Genomic DNA, 21,461 nt, shown 5'->3' with positions numbered 1-21,461 from the left:
GTGGGTGGGTATGGGTGGGGTAGGTGGGGGGATTAGTATTGATTAAAATAATCAATACTATGAATGTTCTAAACATTTGTGTAATGTTGTGATCATGTTCGTTCCTTCCACCTGGGGGGGGGGGGTATACTACTAACTAGAATGTTTTCCACCTGGGGGGGGGGGTATACTACTAACTAGATGTTTTCCACCTGGGGGGGGGGGGGGTACTACTAACTAGATGTTTCCACCTGGGGGGGGGGGGGGGGGGGGTATACTACTAACTAGATGTTTTCCACCTGGGGGGGGGGGGGGGTATACTACTAACTAGATGTTTTCCACCTGGGGGGGGGGGGGTATACTACTAACTAGATGTTTTCCACCTGGGAAAATCTGACTGAAACGCAGCACAAGCAATTCTTTCTCCTCCCTTCGAGGAGATTGAGGAGATTCAGATTGAGATGGTCTGATAGATCTAAGATGTGGGGGGTGGGGGGGAGGGGTACACTACTAACTAGATGTTTTGGTTCATTCATAAAACTAAACTCTGATATGTGTTTTTGGTTGTTGAGTCAAAGAGACCGTGGTCATTTTCAAGTTTATCTTTCAAAATAAAATACAATGATATTTTGGCAAGTTAGCTGGCGAAATCATTGATCCCCCCCTGTGTACTGATCAGCATGAACAACAACTTGCAACTGAAAACATACTAGCCCCCCCCCCCCCCCCCCCCCCCCTCCCCCCCGAGGCAATGCCCTCGGTCTGGCCTAGTGCCTCTGGAGTGTGACACTCCGGCTGCATCCTGGGGCCTGGGCCAATGAGCCTGCCTGCCTGTGTACTCTACACCCCTCCCTCTCACTGGTGAAAAACATGCCTCTCATTCTTATTCAAATGGTATGATCCCACTCAGCGTGTGAGAAGTGTTGGCCGATGGGGTGTTGGTTGTTGTTGTTGTTGTTGGTAGACCTGTGAAAGCTGTGTAGCGTAGCTCTCGTGTGATAGTGTGAAGGTCTTGTTTCGATGTGTGTGTAGACCTGTGATAGTGAGTGTGTGGGTTTTGTACGACTGTGTGGTGAAAGCAAGCGAGGCCTTTGTGATTTTTAACAAGCAAGGTCTTTGGACGGTCTCAGGTGCGGCCTTGTCAATGTGTATCTAGGTGGTTCTGACATCCTGTACTGGCCCGCTCTGTGTTTGTCCCTTCTCATGGTGAGAGAGAGAGAGAGCTGCCAACAACAGAGACTCTGGACACACACTGAGGAAGACCGTACTATTCTACACCACACAGCAGCTCAGCACCTCTCCACTCTGATTGGTTGCTAAGCGGAAGCTTTTGATCTCAGAATTCCACGTGGTGACGTTCCAATTTAAAACTCCTGTCTCAACAACAATGACTAGATTTCTAGAATAATCTGTAGCACTGAGGTTGTGTAGATACATTGGTCAGCTGGGTTTCCCCTTGTAAAAAAAAAAAAAAAAAATAGTTGTAATTTAATTTGAAAACACAATTCAACTGCAGTGAAGCCACTTAACTATCCAAGACCCCCCACAGTCCCCACTCCCAAAACCTGCTTCCACCCCCTTCCAGCCACCATCCCCTTGTTCAACAAAGCGACTTCTTTGCATGTCGTTGGTGCGTGGGATGTTGGGGGAGGGGTGTTGGGCGGGTTTGTTTAAGGTGCTGTCTGTGGTTGTGGCTGTGTGTCGGGGAGGGTAGGGTTGTAAAAAAAAGAGACCCCACACTGTTGGTTGGTGCTCGTGTTAATGTCCCCCCCCCCCCCCCCCCCCCTGCTCACTCAGCAAGCTATAGGTTAACTGTACTCGCTCCCCAGCCATATGCTGCATGGCTTCTCTTCACACCTGGGATCAAATGAAAAGGTCAAGCCCACTTCCTGCCCTCATTTTTCACTCTCAAACTGATCTTAGATCACAGACTGACGCTCGTCCTTTTCATATCAAAGCTAGCTCAGTTTGGGTAGCCTATCAGTGATCTCTGTGTCTTGGCGTAGGTTACGTGTGTCTCACGGTCCGCCAGCTCCCTCTCTCTCTCTCTGTTTATTGTTCTGCCCCTACCTTCATGTCTCCTCCATGTTGTTTTGTACACGGTACTGAATGAACCTGAAGTCTGTGGAATGAACCAATAATACAGTCAACATGTTTGAGTTCCATGGAAACAACGTGTTCCTACCGAGTTCCATGGAAACGACGTGTTCCTACCGAGTTCCATGGAAACGACGTGTTCCTACCGAGTTCCATGGAAACGACGTGTTCCTACCGAGTTCCATGGAAACGACGTGTTCCTGCCGAGTTCCATGGAAACGACGTGTTCCTGCCGAGTTCCATGGAAACGACGTGTTCCTACCGAGTTCCATGGAAACGACGTGTTCCTACCGAGTTCCATGGAAACGACGTGTTCCTACCGAGTTCCATTAGGAGATTTACAAGTCTTTGTGGACCAGCTGACTGGTCAATTCTTAGAATTATACTAGTTCAGTATTCCCATAAACTGTGTTGTTGTGTAATGGAGCCTCGGCAGAGGACAGGCCCGGTACTAGACTAGTCCATGGAATGACATGTGGCTGTGTGGCGATGGTCGTTTGTAATCCCCGAAGTATATATTTCCGTTTCTCTTCAGCCTCTAGTCTTGATAGTGATGCTTGTTATGACTCAGTCATGGACTGTGTGTCCTGAATCACACCCTATTCCCTACATAGCGCACTACTTTTGACCACAGCCCTGTGGACCCTCGTCAAAAGCAGTGCACTATGTAGAGAATAGGGTGCCATTGAGGACACAGGCCCTGCTAGTGATGTTGTTATTATGACTCAGTCAGGGTTCGAGTCATTCTGATCCAATCTTCTTCACACATCCCCTCAGTCAGCCTGGTATGGCAACTGCTCGGCCTCCGACCACAAGGCACCACAGAGGGTAGTGTGTACAGCCCAGTACATCACTGGGGCCAAGCTTCCTGACATCCAGGACCTCTATACCAGGCCGTGTCAGTGGAAGGCTCTAAAAATTGTCAGACTCCAGCCACCCTAGTCATAGACTGTTCTCTCTGCTACCGCACAGCAACCAGTACAGGTATATAGCCTCCACATTGACTCTGTACCGTAATACCCTGTATATAGCCTCCACATTGACTCTGTACCGGTACCCCCTCTATATAGCCTCCACATTGACTCTGTACCGGTACCCCCTCTATATAGCCTCCACATTGACTCTGTACCGTAACACCCTGTATATAGCCTCCACATTGACTCTGTACCGTAACACCCTGTATATAACCTCCACATTGACTATGTACCGGTACCCCCTGTATATATCCTCCACATTGACTCTGTACCGTAATACCCTGTATATAACCTCACTTATTATTTTACTGCTGCTGTTTAATTATTTGATACTTTTATTTAACCTTTTTTACTGAACACTGTTGGTTAAGGGCAACTAAGCATTTTACTGTAAGGTCTACACTTGTTGTATTCGGCGCTTGCGACAAAATAAAATTTGATTTGAGACGGAGTTCCTCTCTTCTTCCCACATCACCTCAGTCAGTCCCAGAGATGGAGTTCAGTTCATTGCTTGTGCTCTCCTGCCAGAGTTCGTTGTGGTTTGACAGAATTATTGAAATGAACCTCCTCTGGGCATTCTAGCCACTGCTGCTTGGATGTTTCAGGAGCGACTTGCATTCACAACAATCCCAGGCTGTGGGAAGGTAGGCAGGACTGAATACAGGTATCTGAGGCAGAGGGAAAGAGTCGGCTGTTGTGAGTTCGGGCTCTGTGTGTTAGGCTAAGTGGATAAGGTTTGTGACAAACATGTTTTTATGTGTAGTCGTTCTCTAAGTGAAGTGGGCCTACTCGGCATTGTTGACACTTGAAAGGAAACCTGAGGTGAATTGAATCTCTTCGGAGTGAGAGTCAACTCCACTCGACTCTTGAGGTGAAATTGAATCTCTTCAGAGCGAGAGTCAACTCCACTCGACTCTTGAGGTGAAATGGAATCTCTTCAGAGTGAGAGGCAACTCCACTAGACTCTTGAGGTGAATTGAATCTGAGAGTGAACCCAGCTCGACGCTTTGCCCTCAGAGGTTTGTAGAACAGTAACAGGTCATTAGTAAATATCAGAGGTTATGGGATTACTACTACTCAGTGCTTGTCCTCATAGGTCTCACACACAAACACACACACACACACACACACACACACAAACACACACACACTGCCTGACTGTGAAGCTGAAAGAGACAACATGTAGCCATGGTTACCGGGCTATAGAATGAAACCTTGTAGCCATGGTTACCGGGCTATAGAATGAAACCATGCTTACCGGGCTATAGAATGAAACCATGTAGCCATGGTTACCGGGCTATAGAATGAAACCATGTAGCCATGGTTACCGGGCTATAGAATGAAACCATGCTTACCGGGCTATAGAATGAAACCATGTAGCCATGGTTACCGGGCTATAGAATGAAACCATGCTTACCGGGCTATAGAATGAAACCATGTAGCCATGGTTACCGGGCTATAGAATGAAACCATGTAGCCATGGTTACCGGGCTATAGAATGAAACCATGCTTACTGGGCTATAGAATGAAACCATGTAGCCATGGTTACCGGGCTATAGAATGAAATCATGCTTACCGGGCTATAGAATGAAACCATGTAGCCATGGTTACCAGGCTATAGAATGAAACCATGCTTACCGGGCTATAGAATGAAACCATGTAGCCATGGTTACCGGGCTATAGAATGAAACCATGTAGCCATGGTTACCGGGCTATAGAATGAAACCATGCTTACCGGGCTATAGAATGAAACCATGTAGCCATGGTTACCGGGCTATAGAATGAAACCATGCTTACCGGGCTATAGAATGAAACCATGTAGCCATGGTTACTGGGCTATAGAATGAAACCATGCTTACCGGGCTATAGAATGAAACCATGTGACCATGGTTACCGGGCTATAGAATGAAACCATGTAGCCATGGTTACCGGGTTATAGAATGAAACCATGCTTACCGGGCTATAGAGTGAAACCATGTAGCCATGGTTACCGGGCTATAGAATGAAACCATGCTTACTGGGCTATAGAATGAAACCATGTAGCCATGGTTACTGGGCTATAGAATGAAATCATGCTTACCGGGCTATAGAATGAAACCATGTGACCAGGGGGTTTGTGTAGGCTACTGTTCATTGGTTTGGTAACTGGCATCCGACCGCAAGGCGCTACAGAGGGTAGTCCGTACAGACCAGTACATCACTGGGTCTGAGCTCCCTGCCATCCAGGACCTCTATACCACGTGGTGTCAGAGGAAGGCCCTAAAAAGGGTCAAAGACTCCAGCCACTCAACTCATAGACTGTTCTCTCTGCTAGCGCACGGCAAGCGGTACCAGAGCGACAAGTCTGGAACCAACAGGACCCTGAACAACTTCCACCCCCCCAAGCCATAAGACTGTTAAATAGTTAGTTAAATCGCTAGTTAAATAGTTAGTTAAATAGTTAGTTATATAGTTAGTTAAATAGTTAGTTAAATAGTTAGGTAAATAGGTAGGTAAATAGGTAGGTAAATAGCTAGTTAAATAGTTAGGTAAATAGTTAGGTAAATAGTTAGGTAAATAGTTAGGTAAATAGTTAGTTAAATAGTTAGGTAAATAGTTAGGTAAATAGTTAGTTAAATAGCTAGTTAAATAGTTAGTTAAATAGTTAGTTAAATAGTTAGGTAAATAGTTAGGTAAATAGTTAGTTAAATAGCTAGTTAAATAGCTAGTTAAATAGTTAGTTAAATAGTTAGGTAAATCGTTAGTTAAATAGTTAGGTAAATAGTTAGTTAAATCATTAGTTAAATAGTTAGTTAAATAGTTAGTTAAATAGTTAGTTAAATAGTTAGGTAAATAGTTAGTTAAATAGTTAGGTAAATAGTTAGGTAAATAGTTAGGTAAAGGTAAATAGCTAGTTAAATAGTTAGGTAAATAGCTAGGTAAATAGTTAGGTAAATAGTTAAATAGTTAGGTAAATAGTTAGGTAAATAGTTACCCGGACTGTCTGCATTGACTCATCACATACGCTGCTGCTACTGTTTATTATCTATCCTGATGACTGTTGTTTGCCCCTAACTTATACCTATATTTACACATTTACCTCAATTACCTCATACCCCTGCACATTGACTCGGTACTGGTACCTCTTGTATATAGCCTAGTTATTACCTTGTACCCCTGCACATTGACTCGGTACTGGTACCTCTTGTATATAGCCTAGTTATCATTACTCAGTACTGGTACCCCTTGTATGTAGACTAGTTATCATTACTCAGTACTGGTACCCCTTGTATGTAGACTAGTTATCATTACTCAGTATTGGTACCCCTTGTATATAGCCTAGATATCATTACTCAGTACTGGTACCTCTTGTATATAGCCTAGTTATTACCTCGTACCCCTGCACATTGACTCGGTACTGGTACCCCTTGTATATAGCCAAGTTATCATTACTCAGTACTGGTACCCCTTGTATATAGCCTAGTTATCATTACTCAGTACTGGTACCCCTTGTATATAGCCTAGTTATCATTACTCAGTACTGGTACCCTGTGTATATAGCCTAGTTATCATTACTCAGTACTGGTACCCCTTGTATATAGCCTAGTTATCATTACTCAGTACTGGTACCCCTGTGTATATAGCCTAGTTATCATTACTCAGTACTGGTACCCCTTGTATATAGCCTAGTTATCATTACTCAGTACTGGTACCCCTGTGTATATAGCCTAGTTATCATTACTCAGTACTGGTACCCTGTGTATATAGCCTAGTTATCATTACTCAGTACTGGTACCCCTTGTATATAGCCTAGTTATCATTACTCAGTACTGGTACCCCTGTGTATATAGCCTAGTTATCGTTACTCAGTACTGGTACCCCTTGTATATAGCCTAGTTATCATTACTCAGTACTGGTACCCCATGTATATAGCCTAGTTATCATTACTCAGTACTGGTACCCTGTGTATATAGACTAGTTATCACTACTCAGTACTGGTACCCTGTGTATATAGACTAGTTATCATTACTCAGTACTGGTACCCCATGTATATAGACTAGTTATCATTACTCAGTACTGGTACCCCATGTATATAGACTAGTTATCATTACTCAGTACTGGTACTCTGTGTATATAGCCTAGTTATCATTACTCAGTACTGGTACCCTGTGTATATAGCCTAGTTATCATTACTCAGTACTGGTACCCTGTGTATATAGCCTAGTTATCATTACTCAGTACTGGTACCCCTTGTATATAGACTAGTTATAATTACTCAGTACTGGTACCCCTTGTATATAGCCTAGTTATCATTACTCAGTACTGGTACCCCTTGTATATAGCCTAGTTATCATTACTCAGTACTGGTACCCCTTGTATATAGACTAGTTATCATTACTCAGTACTGGTGCCCCTTGTATATAGCCTAGTTATCATTACTCAGTACTGGTGCCCCTTGTATATAGCCTAGTTATCATTACTCAGTACTGGTACCCCTTGTATATAGCCTACTTATCATTACTCAGTACTGGTACCCATTGTATATAGACTAGTTATCATTACTCAGTACTGGTACCCTGTGTATATAGACTAGTTATCATTACTCAGTACTGGTACCCCTTGTATATAGCCTAGTTATCATTACTCAGTACTGGTACCCCTTGTATATAGCCTAGTTATCATTACTCAGTACTGGTACCCCATGTATATAGACTAGTTATCATTACTCAGTACTGGTACTCTGTGTATATAGCCTAGTTATCATTACTCAGTACTGGTACTCTGTGTACACAGCCTAGTTATCATTACTCAGTACTGGTACTCTGTGTATATAGCCTAGATATCATTACTCAGTACTGGTACCCCTTGTATATAGCCTAGTTATCATTACTCAGTACTGGTACCCTGTGTATATAGCCTAGTTATCATTACTCAGTACTGGTACCCATTGTATATAGACTAGTTATCATTACTCAGTACTGGTACCCTGTGTATATAGCCTAGTTATCATTACTCAGTACTGGTACCCATTGTATATAGCCTAGTTATCATTACTCAGTACTGGTACCCATTGTATATAGCCTAGTTATCATTACTCAGTACTGGTACCCTGTGTATATAGCCTAGTTATCATTACTCAGTACTGGTACCCTGTGTATATAGACTAGTTATCATTACTCAGTACTGGTACCCATTGTATATAGCCTAGTTATCATTACTCAGTACTGGTACCCTGTGTATATAGCCTAGTTATCATTACTCAGTACTGGTACCCCTTGTATATAGCCTAGTTATCATTACTCAGTACTGGTACCCCTTGTATATAGCCTAGTTATCATTACTCAGTACTGCTACCCTGTGTATATAGCCTAGTTATCATTACTCAGTACTGGTACCCTGTGTATATAGCCTAGTTATCATTACTCAGTACTGGTACCCCTTGTATATAGCCTAGTTATCATTACTCAGTACTGGTACCCTGTGTATATAGCCTAGTTATCATTACTCAGTACTGGTACCCCTTGTATATAGCCTAGTTATCATTACTCAGTACTGGTACCCTGTGTATATAGCCTAGTTATCATTACTCAGTACTGGTACCCTGTGTATATAGCCTAGTTATCATTACTCAGTACTGGTACCCCTTGTATATAGCCTAGTTATCATTACTCAGTACTGGTACCCCTTGTATATAGACTAGTTATCATTACTCAGTACTGGTACCCCTTGTATATAGCCTAGTTATCATTACTCAGTACTGGTACCCCTTGTATATAGACTAGATATCATTACTCAGTACTGGTACCCCTTGTATATAGCCTAGTTATCATTACTCAGTACTGGTACCCTGTGTATATAGACTAGTTATCATTACTCAGTACTGGTACCCTGTGTATACAGCCTAGTTATCATTACTCAGTACTGGTACTCTGTGTATATAGCCTAGTTATCATTACTCAGTACTGGTACCCCTTGTATATAGCCTAGTTATCATTACTCAGTACTGGTACCCCTTGTATATAGCCTAGTTATCATTACTCAGTACTGGTACCCCTTGTATATAGCCTAGTTATCATTACTCAGTACTGGTACCCTGTGTATATAGACTAGTTATCATTACTCAGTACTGGTACCCTGTGTATACAGCCTAGTTATCATTACTCAGTACTGTTACTCTGTGTATATAGCCTAGTTATCATTACTCAGTACTGGTACCCCTTGTATATAGCCTAGTTATCATTACTCAGTACTGGTACCCCTTGTATATAGCCTAGTTATCATTACTCAGTACTGGTACCCCTTGTATATAGCCTAGTTATCATTACTCAGTACTGGTACCCCTTGTATATAGACTAGATATCATTACTCAGTACTGGTACCCCTGTGTATATAGACTAGTTATCATTACTCAGTACTGGTACTCTGTGTATATAGCCTAGTTATCATTACTCAGTACTGGTACCCCTTGTATATAGCCTAGTTATCATTACTCAGTACTGGTACCCCTTGTATATAGCCTAGTTATCATTACTCAGTACTGGTACCCCTTGTATATAGCCTAGTTATCATTACTCAGTACTGGTACCCTGTGTATATAGACTAGTTATCATTACTCAGTACTGGTACCCTGTGTATACAGCCTAGTTATCATTACTCAGTACTGTTACTCTGTGTATATAGCCTAGTTATCATTACTCAGTACTGGTACCCCTTGTATATAGCCTAGTTATCATTACTCAGTACTGGTACCCCTTGTATATAGCCTAGTTATCATTACTCAGTACTGGTACCCCTTGTATATAGCCTAGTTATCATTACTCAGTACTGGTACCCCTTGTATATAGACTAGATATCATTACTCAGTACTGGTACCCCTGTGTATATAGACTAGTTATCATTACTCAGTACTGGTACCCCTTGTATATAGACTAGTTATCATTACTCAGTACTGGTACCCCTTGTATATAGCCTAGTTATCATTACTCAGTACTGGTACCCCTTGTATATAGCCTAGTTATCATTACTCAGTACTGGTACCCCTTGTATATAGCCTAGTTATCATTACTCAGTACTGGTACCCCTTGTATATAGACTAGATATCATTACTCATTATGTATTTCACTGTTGGTTTACACCACTGGAGGTTCCTCAGTGAATTTCATAAAAATAAAAAGAGTGAAACATTAAAATCGTTTGCTTATTCAGATACAACATTTGTTCATGTTGCCAAATAATTCATTAAAACATTGTTTTGCAATGAAGTTCTACAGTAGCCTCAACAGCACTCTGTAGGGTAGCACCATGGTGTAGCCGGAGGACAGCTAGCTTCCGTCCTCCTCTGGGTACATTGACTTCCAGTTGAAGTCGGAAGTTTACGTACACCTTAGCCAAATACATTTCAACTCAGGTTTTCGCAATTCCTGACATTTAATCCTAGTAAAAGTTAGGATCACCACTTCAATTTAAGAATGTGAAATGTCAGAATAATAGTAGAGAGAAGGATTTATTTAAGCTTTTATTTCTTTCATCACATTCCCAGTGGGTCAGAAGTTTACATACACTCAATTAGTATTTGGTAGCATTGCCTTTAAATTGTTTAACTTGGGTCAAACGTTTCGGGTAGCCTTCCACAAGCTTCCCACAATAAGTTGGGTAAATTTTGTCCCATTCCTCCCGACAGAGCTGGTGTAACTGAGTCAGGTTTGTAGGCCTCTTTGCTCACACATGCTTTTTCAGTTCTGCCCACACATTTTCTATGAGATTGAGGTCAGGGCTTTGTGATGGCCACTCAAATACCTTGACTTTGTTGTCCTTAAGCCATTTTGCCACAACTTTGGAAGTATGCTTGAGGTCATTGTCCATTTGGAAGACACATTTGCAACCAAGCTTTAACTTGTCTTGAGATGTTGCTTCAATATATCCACATCATTTTCCTCCCTCATGATGCCATCTATTTTGTGAAGTGCACCAGTCCCTACTGCAGCAAAGCACCCCCACAACATGATGCTGCCACCCCCGTGCTTCACGGTTGGGATGGTGTTCTTCGGCTTGCAAGCCTCCCCCTTTTTCCTCTAAACATAACGATGGTCATTATGGCCAAACAGTTCTAGTTTTGTTTCATCAGACCAGGGGACATTTCTCCAAAAAGTACGATCTGTGTCCCCATGTGCAGTTGCAAACTGTAGTCTGGCTTTTAATGGCGGGTTTGGAGCAGTGGCTTCTTCCTTGCTGAGCGGCCTTTCAGGTTATGTCGATATAGGACTCATTTTACTGTGGCTATAGATACTTTTGTACCTGTTTCCTCCAGCATCTTCACAATGTCCTTTGCTGTTGTTCTGTGATTGATTTGCACTTTTCGCACCAAAGTACGTTCATCTCTAGAACACAGAACGCGTCTCCTTCCTTAGCGGTATGACGGCTGCGTGGTCCCATGGTGTTTATACTTGTGTACAATTGTTTGTACAGATGAAGGTGGTACCTTCAGGCGTTTGGAAATTGCTCCCAATGATGAACCAGACTTGTGGAGGTCTACACATTTTTTTCTGGGGTCAGAAGCTTCTAGAGCCATGACATCATTTTCTGGAATATTCCAAGCTGTTTAAAGGCACAGTCAACTTCGTGTATGTAAACTTCTGACCCACTGGAATTGTGATACAGTGAATTACAAGTGAAGTAATCTCTGTAAACAATTGTTCGGAAAAATTAACCTAGGTGTAAGTAAACTTCAACTGTAAATACAAAACCTGGGAGGCTTATGGTTCTCACCCCCTTCCATAGACTTACACAGCAATTATGACAACTTCCGGAGGACGTCCTCCAACCTATCAGAGCTCTTGCAGTGTGAACTGACGTTGTCCACTCAATCAAAGCATTAGAGACAGTGCATAAAAAGAACACCCCGCCACCCGCCAAATGCGGGTGGATTTAGGTATTGCTCGTTAAGAATGAATATTTCACCAGCCATGTACAGGGCTTTACGTTTGTGAATAAAAATAGTCAAAGTCAAGTACGTGCGTGTTGCAATTTGTTGCTGCAGTAGCTGTTTGTCTACTGTTTTGTTTCATAGCTGCTGATCGCACAAAGCAATAGGAATCCTATATCTCTGTGCACAGACATGAAAGTTGTTGGTCTAATTGTTCGAAAGTCTGCAAAGTTAGACATTGTCCTCGTGTCTCACACACGGTGACTCGAGTGGTAACCTCTCGCCCTTAAAGGGGGTAGCTGAACATTTTTGTCTCATCTCATATTTTGGTTAAAAGACTCAGGTTATAATTTTTTTTTAAATGAAATGTAGCAATATACCACATGACTTTATAATAATAAATGTATTGTTTTAAGAAACGTTGCAAAGCATTGTCATCCTTTTGTTTTTGTTATTATGGAGAATTATTTATGGGGGCTGGTAAAAAAAATCTGAGTAGTAGATATTTTCATCTACCTGCCACAGTGGCTGGTGGACCAACAAGTACATTTTAGGCTGAGATCAGAGAACGAATCTAGTACTGAAAGCATAGACTTCAGCTAGCTAGCACTGCAGTGCATAACACAACTATTTTCAGGTCTCTCCAGAGATGTTAGTTCGGGTTCAAGTCCGGGCTCTGGCTGGGCAACTCAAGGACATTCAGAGACTTGTCCCGAATCCACTCCTGCGTTGTCTTGGCTGTGTGCTTAGGGTCGTTGTGCTGTTGGAAGGTGAACCTTAGTCCTTAGTAGGTTTTCATCAAAGATCTCTCTGTACTTTGCTCTGTTCAGCATTCCCTCGATCCTGACTAGTTTCCCAGTCCATTGCTGCTGAAAAAACATCCCCACAGCGTGATGCTGCCACCACCATGCTTCACCATAGGGATGGTGCCAGGTTTCCTCCAGACGTGACACTTTGCATTCAGGCCAAAGAGTTCAATCTTGTTTCTGATGGTCTGAGAGTCCTTTAGTTGCCTTTTGGCAAACTCTAATTTGGCTGTCATGTGCCTTTTACTGAGGAGTGGCTTCCATCTGGCCACTACCATAAAGAACTGATTGGTGGAGTGGTGCAGAGATGGTTGTCTTTCTTGAAGGTTCTCCCATCTCCACAGAGGAACTCTGAAGCTCTGTCAGAGTGACCATTGGGTTCTTGGTCACCTCCCTGACCAAGGCCCTTCTCCCCTGATTGCTCAATTTGGCCGGGCGGCCAGCTCTAGGAAGAGTCTTGGTGTTTCCAAACGTCTTCCATTTAGAATGATGGATGCCACTGTGTTCTTGTGGACCTTCAATGCTGCAGAATTGTTTTGCTACCCTTCCCCAGATCTGTGCCTCGACACAATCCTGTCTCTGAGCTCCACAGACAATTCCTTCAACCTCATGGCTCGGTTTTTGCTCTAACATGCACTGTGTCAACTGTGGGACCTTATATAGACAGGTGTGTGCCTTTCCAAATCATGTCCAATCAATTGAATTTACCGCAGGTGGTCTCCAATCAAGTTGTAGAAATATCTCAAGGATGATCAATGGAAACAGGATGTACCTGAGCTCAATTTCGAGTCTCATAGCAAAGAGTCTGAGTTCTTATGTAAATAAGGTATTTCTGTTTCTCCTTTTTCATACATTTACAAGAATTTTGACAAACCTGTTTTTGCTTTGTCATTATGGGGTATTGTGTGTAGACTGACAAGGAATTTTATTTATTTGATCAATTTTAGAATAAGGCAGAAACGTAACAAAATATGGAAAATGGGAAAGGGGTTTGAATACTTTCTGAATACACTGTACCTAGGTAGTGAATACAGCTAGCTAGTTTAGCCTATTTTAGCTAGCCATGTTAGCTAGCTGGCCATGTTAGCTAGCTGGCCATGTTAGCTAGCTGGCCATGTTAGCTAGCCGGCCATGTTAGCTAGCCGGCCATGTTAGCTAGCCGGCCATGTTAGCTAGCCGGCCATGTTAGCTAGCCGGCCATGTTAGCTAGCCGGCCATGTTAGCTAGCTGGCCATGGCTATCCAACACTATAACTATTCCAAGTCGAGGTAAGCTTTTGGTTTTATTAATTTATTGCCACAGGTCCCGGCAGTGTAACTGCTAAACTGCTTGCTTCACACTATACACTTTAATAAGCGTTAGTTCTAGTAGCCATGTTGACTATGACGTTAGCTAATATAGTGACAAAGATGTTTGGCTTGGGAATGTTTTTATGCTTGGTCACAGACAGCTGTTGTCTTGTGCACTGAAGTCCACAAGCGAAGGGAAAAGGTGAGAGGAGGAGAGAGCGTAGATGCGAGAAGGAATTATATATATATATACACACAACGATCAACGTGATCTTGCTGTTTGTATGTGGCTGCTATTAAAATGAACTGTGTTTGCTGGGGTTTATTCATTTTGTCGATTCTGTTGAAAAACGTTTCTTAAACGTAAGCAAACAGAACGAAACGAGGATAAACACACCCTCAATGTGTCCAATAGAAACATTCATTTTTTTCAACTGTTGAACTCATGATTCCCCCCTAGCTCAGCTAGACACAGTCAACAGTGTGCAAGGCGGTATTGAATGTGTCACTGTCGGTCACATTGATTCGACCTAGTCTTTCTCTCCACCTGTGTGCACTTGTGTTGTGAACTTTCCTTCGTAGGCTAGGTTGTAGCAACCTCCTGATTTAAAAAAAAAATTTATAGGGAAAATTCAAGTATCATGTAGTATCCTCTATGGATGTTACATTGAACTGGGTGAATATGAATGACAGTAACCTAAACCTATCACTGTTACATTGAACTGGGTGAATATGAATGACAGTAACCTAGACCTGTCACTGTTACATTGAACACGGTGAATGACAGTAACCTAAACCTGTCACTGTTACATTGAACAGGGTGAATATGAATGACAGTAACCTAAACCTGTCACTGTTACATTGAACTGGGTGAATATGAATGACAGTAACCTAAACCTGTCACTGTTACATTGAACTGGGTGAATATGAATGACAGTAACCTAAACCTGTCACTGTTACATTGAACTGGGTGAATATGAATGACAGTAACCTAAACCTGTCACTGTTACATTGAACAGGGTGAATATGAATGACAGTAACCTAAACCTGTCACTGTTACATTGAACTGGGTGAATATGAATGACAGTAACCTAAACCTGTCACTGTTACATTGAACTGGGTGAATATGAATGACAGTAACCTAAACCTGTCACTGTTACATTGAGCTGGGTGAATGGAATATGAATGACAGTAACCTAAACCTGTCACTGTTACATTGAACTGGGTGAATGGAATATGAATGACAGTAACCTAAACCTGTCACTGTTACATTGAACTGGGTGAATATGAATGACAGTAACCTAAACCTGTCACTGTTACATTGAACTGGGTGAATATGAATGACAGTAACCTAAACCCATCACTGTTACATTGAACTGGGTGAATATGAATGACAGTAACCTAAACCTGTCACTGTTACATTGAACTGGGTGAATATGAATGACAGTAACCTAAACCTGTCACTGTTACATTGAACTGGGTGAATATGAATGACAGTATCCTAAACCTGTCACTGTTACATTGAACAGGGTGAATATGAATGACAGTAACCTAAACCTGTCACTGTTACATTGAACTGGGTGAATATGAATGACAGTAACCTAAACCTGTCACTGTTACATTGAACAGGGTGAATGACAGTAACCTAAACCTGTCACTGTTACATTGAACTGGGTGAATATGAATGACAGTAACCTAAACCTGTCACTGTTACATTGAACTGGGTGAATATGAATGACAGTAACCTAAACCTGTCACTGTCACATTGAACTGGGTGAATATGAATGACAGTAACCTAAACCTGTCACTGTTACATTGAACAGGGTGAATATGAATGACAGTAACCTAAACCTGTCACTGTCACATTGAACTGGGTGAATGACAGTAACCTAAACCTGTCACTGTTACATTGAACTGGGTGAATATGAATGACAGTAACCTAAACCTGTCACTGTTACATTGAACTGGGTGAATGACAGTAACCTAAACCTGTCACTGTTACATTGAACAGGGTGAATATGAATGACAGTAACCTAAACCTGTCACTGTTACATTGAACTGGGTGAATGACAGTAACCTAAACCTGTCACTGTTACATTGAACTGGGTGAATATGAATGACAGTAACCTAAACCTGTCACTGTTACATTGAACTGGGTGAATATGAATGACAGTAACCTAAACCTGTCACTGTTACATTGAACTGGGTGAATATGAATGACAGTCATCCAATATGCTGTAATAGAAGTAAGGCCGTGCTCAATAAAAAAACTAAACTCGTCCTCGCCTTTAATTGGCACCGACCGCCACTCGTCTACACCTGTTGTTTACGAAGCATGTGACAAATGACATTTGGATTTGGATTTGAACACGCAACACCCATATAACACTGACATTGTCTACGTTGGTTTTCTGTCGATTAGGCCTTGGTCCCGGTGCTGCAAAATGCTGGGACTTTAGTCTGTCTTTACCACTGATTATCAATGTAGGCCTAAATCTGCCATTTTATCTGTTCACACAACAAGTCCATTGTTAGTCAGTCTGCTCAAGCAGAAGAGTTGAGGGGGAACGTAGCAGAGAGAGAGTCGCCACGGCCATTTTGAAGAGACAACTCTATGCGAGTGTGAGAACCAGCTGTGTGGTGGCGACTGAAACGAAGGGCTAACTGCGCTAGCGAGCGCTGGCTGGGTTCAGGTTGGTTCACTCACCTCAGTGGATTGTCCAGGCTGTACTGAACTGTACTGTAGCTTAGAGCCACGGTGCAGTTCACTGATCCTCACAACCCTCTCTCTCTCTCTCTCTCTCTCTCTCTCTCTCTCTCTCTCTCTCTCTCTCTCTGCTCGGCACAGCGCTAAGCTACTGACCTACATGTCACTGTGTGCTGTCTGTCTGCCTGACTGGCGTGCTAGCTAGGTAACGGCTGCATCTTTAAAGGAGTACAGTAGAGTTCAGTACAATAGACTACAGGACAATATACTGTACTCTTCTTTACTGTACTACTGTCTTGTATTGTACTGTACTGTGATCTACTATCAAATTAGTGAGAACATACGTCTTTGATAGGTTCAGGTTTGGTCCGGTCCGTCTGTATACGTTAACGTCAAGGCCAGGGTGGACTGTCCAAATTCCACTACTTTACAACGTCCATGGACATCCGGTGTCAGTCGTGATCAGTGGGTGAGGATGCTGGGTACAGTAAATGGAAAGAGAGGGGGCTCATGGGTAGGTGTGAGGGGGGGAGAGAGAGAGGGGGGGAGAGAGAGAGGGGGGGGGGGGAAGAGGCGGGGAGACAGGCAGAGAGAGGGGTTGTCCTTACTCAGACTGTTTTTACACTCTTGGTTGGACCACCAGACAACAGAAAGAAAAAACAGTTATGAGCTGAATATAACAGTATACCAGTGGAAGGGAAGACAGTAGCAGGAGACAGTTATGAGCTGAATATAACAGTATACCAGTGGAAGGGAAGACAGTAGCAGGAGACAGTTATGAGCTGAATATAACAGTATACCAGTGGAAGGGAAGACCGTAGCAGGAGACAGTTATGAGCTGAATATAACAGTATACCAGTGGAAGGGAAGACAGTAGCAGGAGACAGTTATGAGCTGAATATAACAGTATACCAGTGGAAGGGAAGACAGTAGCAGGAGACAGTTATGAGCTGAATATAACAGTATAGCAGTGGAAGGGAAGACCGTAGCAGGAGACAGTTATGAGCTGAATATAACAGTATAGCAGTGGAAGGGAAGACCGTAGCAGGAGACAGTTATGAGCTGAATATAACAGTATACCAGTGGAAGGGAAGACCGTAGCAGGAGACAGTTATGAGCTGAATATAACAGTATACCAGTGGAAGGGAAGACAGTTATGAGCTGAATATAACAGTATACCAGTGGAAGGGAAGACAGTAGCAGGAGACAGTTATGAGCTGAATATAACAGTATACCAGTGGAAGGGAAGACAGTAGCAGGAGACAGTTATGAGCTGAATATAACAGTATAGCAGTGGAAGGGAAGACAGTAGCAGAAGACAGTTATGAGCTGAATATAACAGTATACCAGTGGAAGGGAAGACAGTAGCAGGAGACAGTTATGAGCAGAATATGACAGTATACCAGTGGAAGGGAAGACTGTAGCAGGAGACAGTTATGAGCTGAATATAACAGTATAGCAGTGGAAGGGAAGACCGTAGCAGGAGACAGTTATGAGCTGAATATAACAGTATACCAGTGGAAGGGAAGACAGTAGCAGGAGACAGTTATGAGCTGAATATAACAGTATACCAGTGGAAGGGAAGACTGTAGCAGGAGACAGTTATGAGCTGAATATGACAGTATACCAGTGGAAGGGAAGACTGTAGCAGGAGACAGTTATGAGCTGAATATAAGAGTATAGCAGTGGAAGGGAAGACAGTTATGAGCTGAATATAACAGTATAGCAGTGGAAGGGAAGACAGTTATGAGCTGAATATAGCAGTATACCAGTGGAAGGGAAGTCAGTAGCAGGAGACCCAACTGTGGTTTGTGACTATTATGATTTCACATTGTAGCCAATTCAGGTGCTGTTATTCAGTTATGGATTTTTTTCCAATTTGGGAACTGAATTATGAGTTTTAATCACTTCATAAACACAATTTATATCAGTAAAATTACGAACTAATTGGTATGTCTACCATTATTTGTTACCTCTGTGAACTTTCATGATTCTCCCTCATGAGGGAGAGAATTTAGACAATATCTTAAAGATATGTGGGTTTTTTGGTAACGGAATTACAAGGCAATATTTCTTAAACTTACAGAAGATAACACATTTCTCCACAACAAAATCTACGTGTTGATAGTAGTTGGCAGGGGGGGGGGGGGGTCTCTACGTCAATATTATTGTGTTTTAATGTATTTCTGATACCCTTTTGAAGACTTTTTCTGGTAGATGTTTACTAAGACCCCCCCCCCCCCCCCCCTTTCCAGCTATTAGCTTTCATTTGACTTTGAATTCGATATGATCCTACGAACTTCTCGTTGGTGCTCGTGCGGTCTTTCAGATGGACATACGCTATACCTCCATTCTGGGGTTGAGCGAGGGGATCGATGGGAAGGAACGCCAGGTAACGTGGAGTACGTCAGTAGGAAATGCGATCACTTCAGTGGAATTAATTACACCATAATGATCTTTCTCTTCCACACATGCTTTTGTGCGCTGCTTCCCTCTCATCTGTCTCCATGTTGGTATATTTCAGTATCGGTGTCTCTCTGTCTCTCTCTATCACTTCAATTCAATTCAAGGGGCTTTATTGGCATGGGAAACGTGCTAACATTGCCAAAGCAAGTGAGGTAGATAATAAACAAAAGTGAAATAAACAATAAAAATTAACAGTAAACATTACACTCACAAAAGTTCCTAAAGAATAAAGACATTACAAATGTCATATTATATATATATATATATACAGTGTTGTAACAATGTACAAATAGTCAAAGTACAAAAGGGAAAATAAATAAACATAAATATGGGTTGTATTTATAATGGTGTTTGTTCTTCACTGGTTGACCTTGTGGCAACAGGTCACACATCTTGCTGCTGTGATGGCACACTGTGGAATTTCACCCAGTAGATATGGGAGTTTATCAAAATCGGGTGTCTGTCTCTCCGTTAGTCTCTCCTATCTCCGTTAGTCTCTCCTATCTCTGTTAGTCTGCCTGTCTGTCTTGTCTGTCTGTGTCCCTGCCTGCAACCCAGCTGGTGCAAAGCGGGCTGTCAGCAGTGAGACAAAAGGGTGTGGGTCGGAAAAGGGCTGTGGTTACACTGGGGGAGGGGGGGAGCAAGCATGCCGTGAAAGTGTGCCCCCTGCCCTTCACTCACTTCACTTAGCTGCTCTCACAACTACACACAGTCTGCCGCCAGGCAGGCAGACAGACTGATAGCTAGGCAGGCAGACAAATAGCCAGGCAGGTAGGCAGATAGCCACCCTGAGCTGGTGTCAACGCCCAGGGAGAAGTATTGAGGCTACTCCCTCACTCCATCTGCTCTGTTTCTCTGCTCCTCTCTTCCATTTTCACAGCCACTTTGCTGTGTAACTTACTGGCACACATGCACATTAGCATGATAGCTAAGCTAACTATGGGGAAACAGGCATACATGCGCATTAGCATGATAGCTAAGCTAACTATGGGGAAACAGGCATACATGCTGAGAGCGGTCACTGATATTTCACAGGTCTGTCTAGGACGTTGACATTTGGAGGGATTTCTGATCTTCTTTGTTCCTTCAAGCCTGCTATGGTTTCTCTGGTCCACATTACATGAAGAAAGCTAACCAATGTGGAATTCCACACCCTCAACCTCTCTCACTAGTGAGCCGTGTGGTAGAGACAGATAGTCACGCTGTTTCACACCCTCAACCCCTCTCACTAGTGAGCCGTGTGGTAGAGAGGTAGTCAGTCTGAGACTGGGTTAGGGTGTGTTTGTGTCTTGGTGAGTTTCTCTGAAAGGCGTTGTTATGTGGAAGGGTGAGTTCTCTCTGGCTCGGCTTTGACTCATCGCTGAGTCACCTACTCACTCTCCCCTGAACCAAGTCACGGTCACACACTCATCTGTGTCTTTCCGACCGCTGGTCACAGAGGTGGATCTCCATAGCATTGAGTCACAGAGCTCGGCGCTCGTTCCGTCTGCATATGAGAGGAGCTGAGCTAGATGGAGGAGGTTGTCAACCTCCACCGACTGTTTTCAACACTCTTTCAGTTTGCCTGACGCTGGGCATATACACAGCACGACTTTTAAAATCTTAACGGGTTTCGATTTCATTTCCTTCTCTCAAGTTTTTCGTTTCATCTATCCTCAACCCCAGGGATGTTGGTGCTCACTTTACATCATGGTTTCCTTGTTGATCCTATCCTGAGTTTCTCGGCTGTCGTAGTTTCTCGGTTGTCGTAGTTTCTCGGTTGTCGTAGTTACTCGGTTGTCGTAGTTTCTCGGTTGTCGTAGGAAATAAATGCCCGAACAGTGAGCTGCTTCATTAGTGCGTTACAGGTACGTAACGATTTGTTGTCACCGTCAATGTATTGTTTAGTATTCACATGCTGAAACCCCCCCCCCCCCCCCCCCCACTGTACACTACACCCCTTAAACTCAACTCTGGACCTCAGCCATTGTGTTATTGTCCCCCGACCGATTATGATTTTTCAACGCTGATACCGATAATTGGAGGACCAGAAAAAGCCGATACCGATTAATTGAGGCTAAATTGATTTTATTGATGTATTATATTAAGTTAAAATATGTGTTCATTCAGTATTGTTGTAATTGTCATGATTACAAATATATATTTTTTAAATCGGCCGATTAATCGGTATCGGCTTTTTTTTGGTCCTCCAATAATCGGTATCGGTATCGGCGTTTAAAAATCATAATCGGTCGACCTCTA

General features: G+C 42.7%; 1 protein-coding gene across 1 annotated transcript in view; it reads left to right on the top strand.

Annotated features, from left to right (window-relative positions):
• Positions 1 to 21,461, top strand: part of mbd2 (methyl-CpG binding domain protein 2) — a 117,274-nt gene that overhangs the window by 1,004 nt on the left and 94,809 nt on the right.

The sequence above is a fragment of the Oncorhynchus mykiss genome, chromosome 12 (genome assembly GCF_057628025.1).
Source record: "Oncorhynchus mykiss isolate SJ-2025 chromosome 12, ASM5762802v1, whole genome shotgun sequence".
NCBI classification, from domain to species: domain Eukaryota; kingdom Metazoa; phylum Chordata; class Actinopteri; order Salmoniformes; family Salmonidae; genus Oncorhynchus; species Oncorhynchus mykiss.
This window is presented reverse-complemented; position numbering and strand designations above follow the sequence as displayed.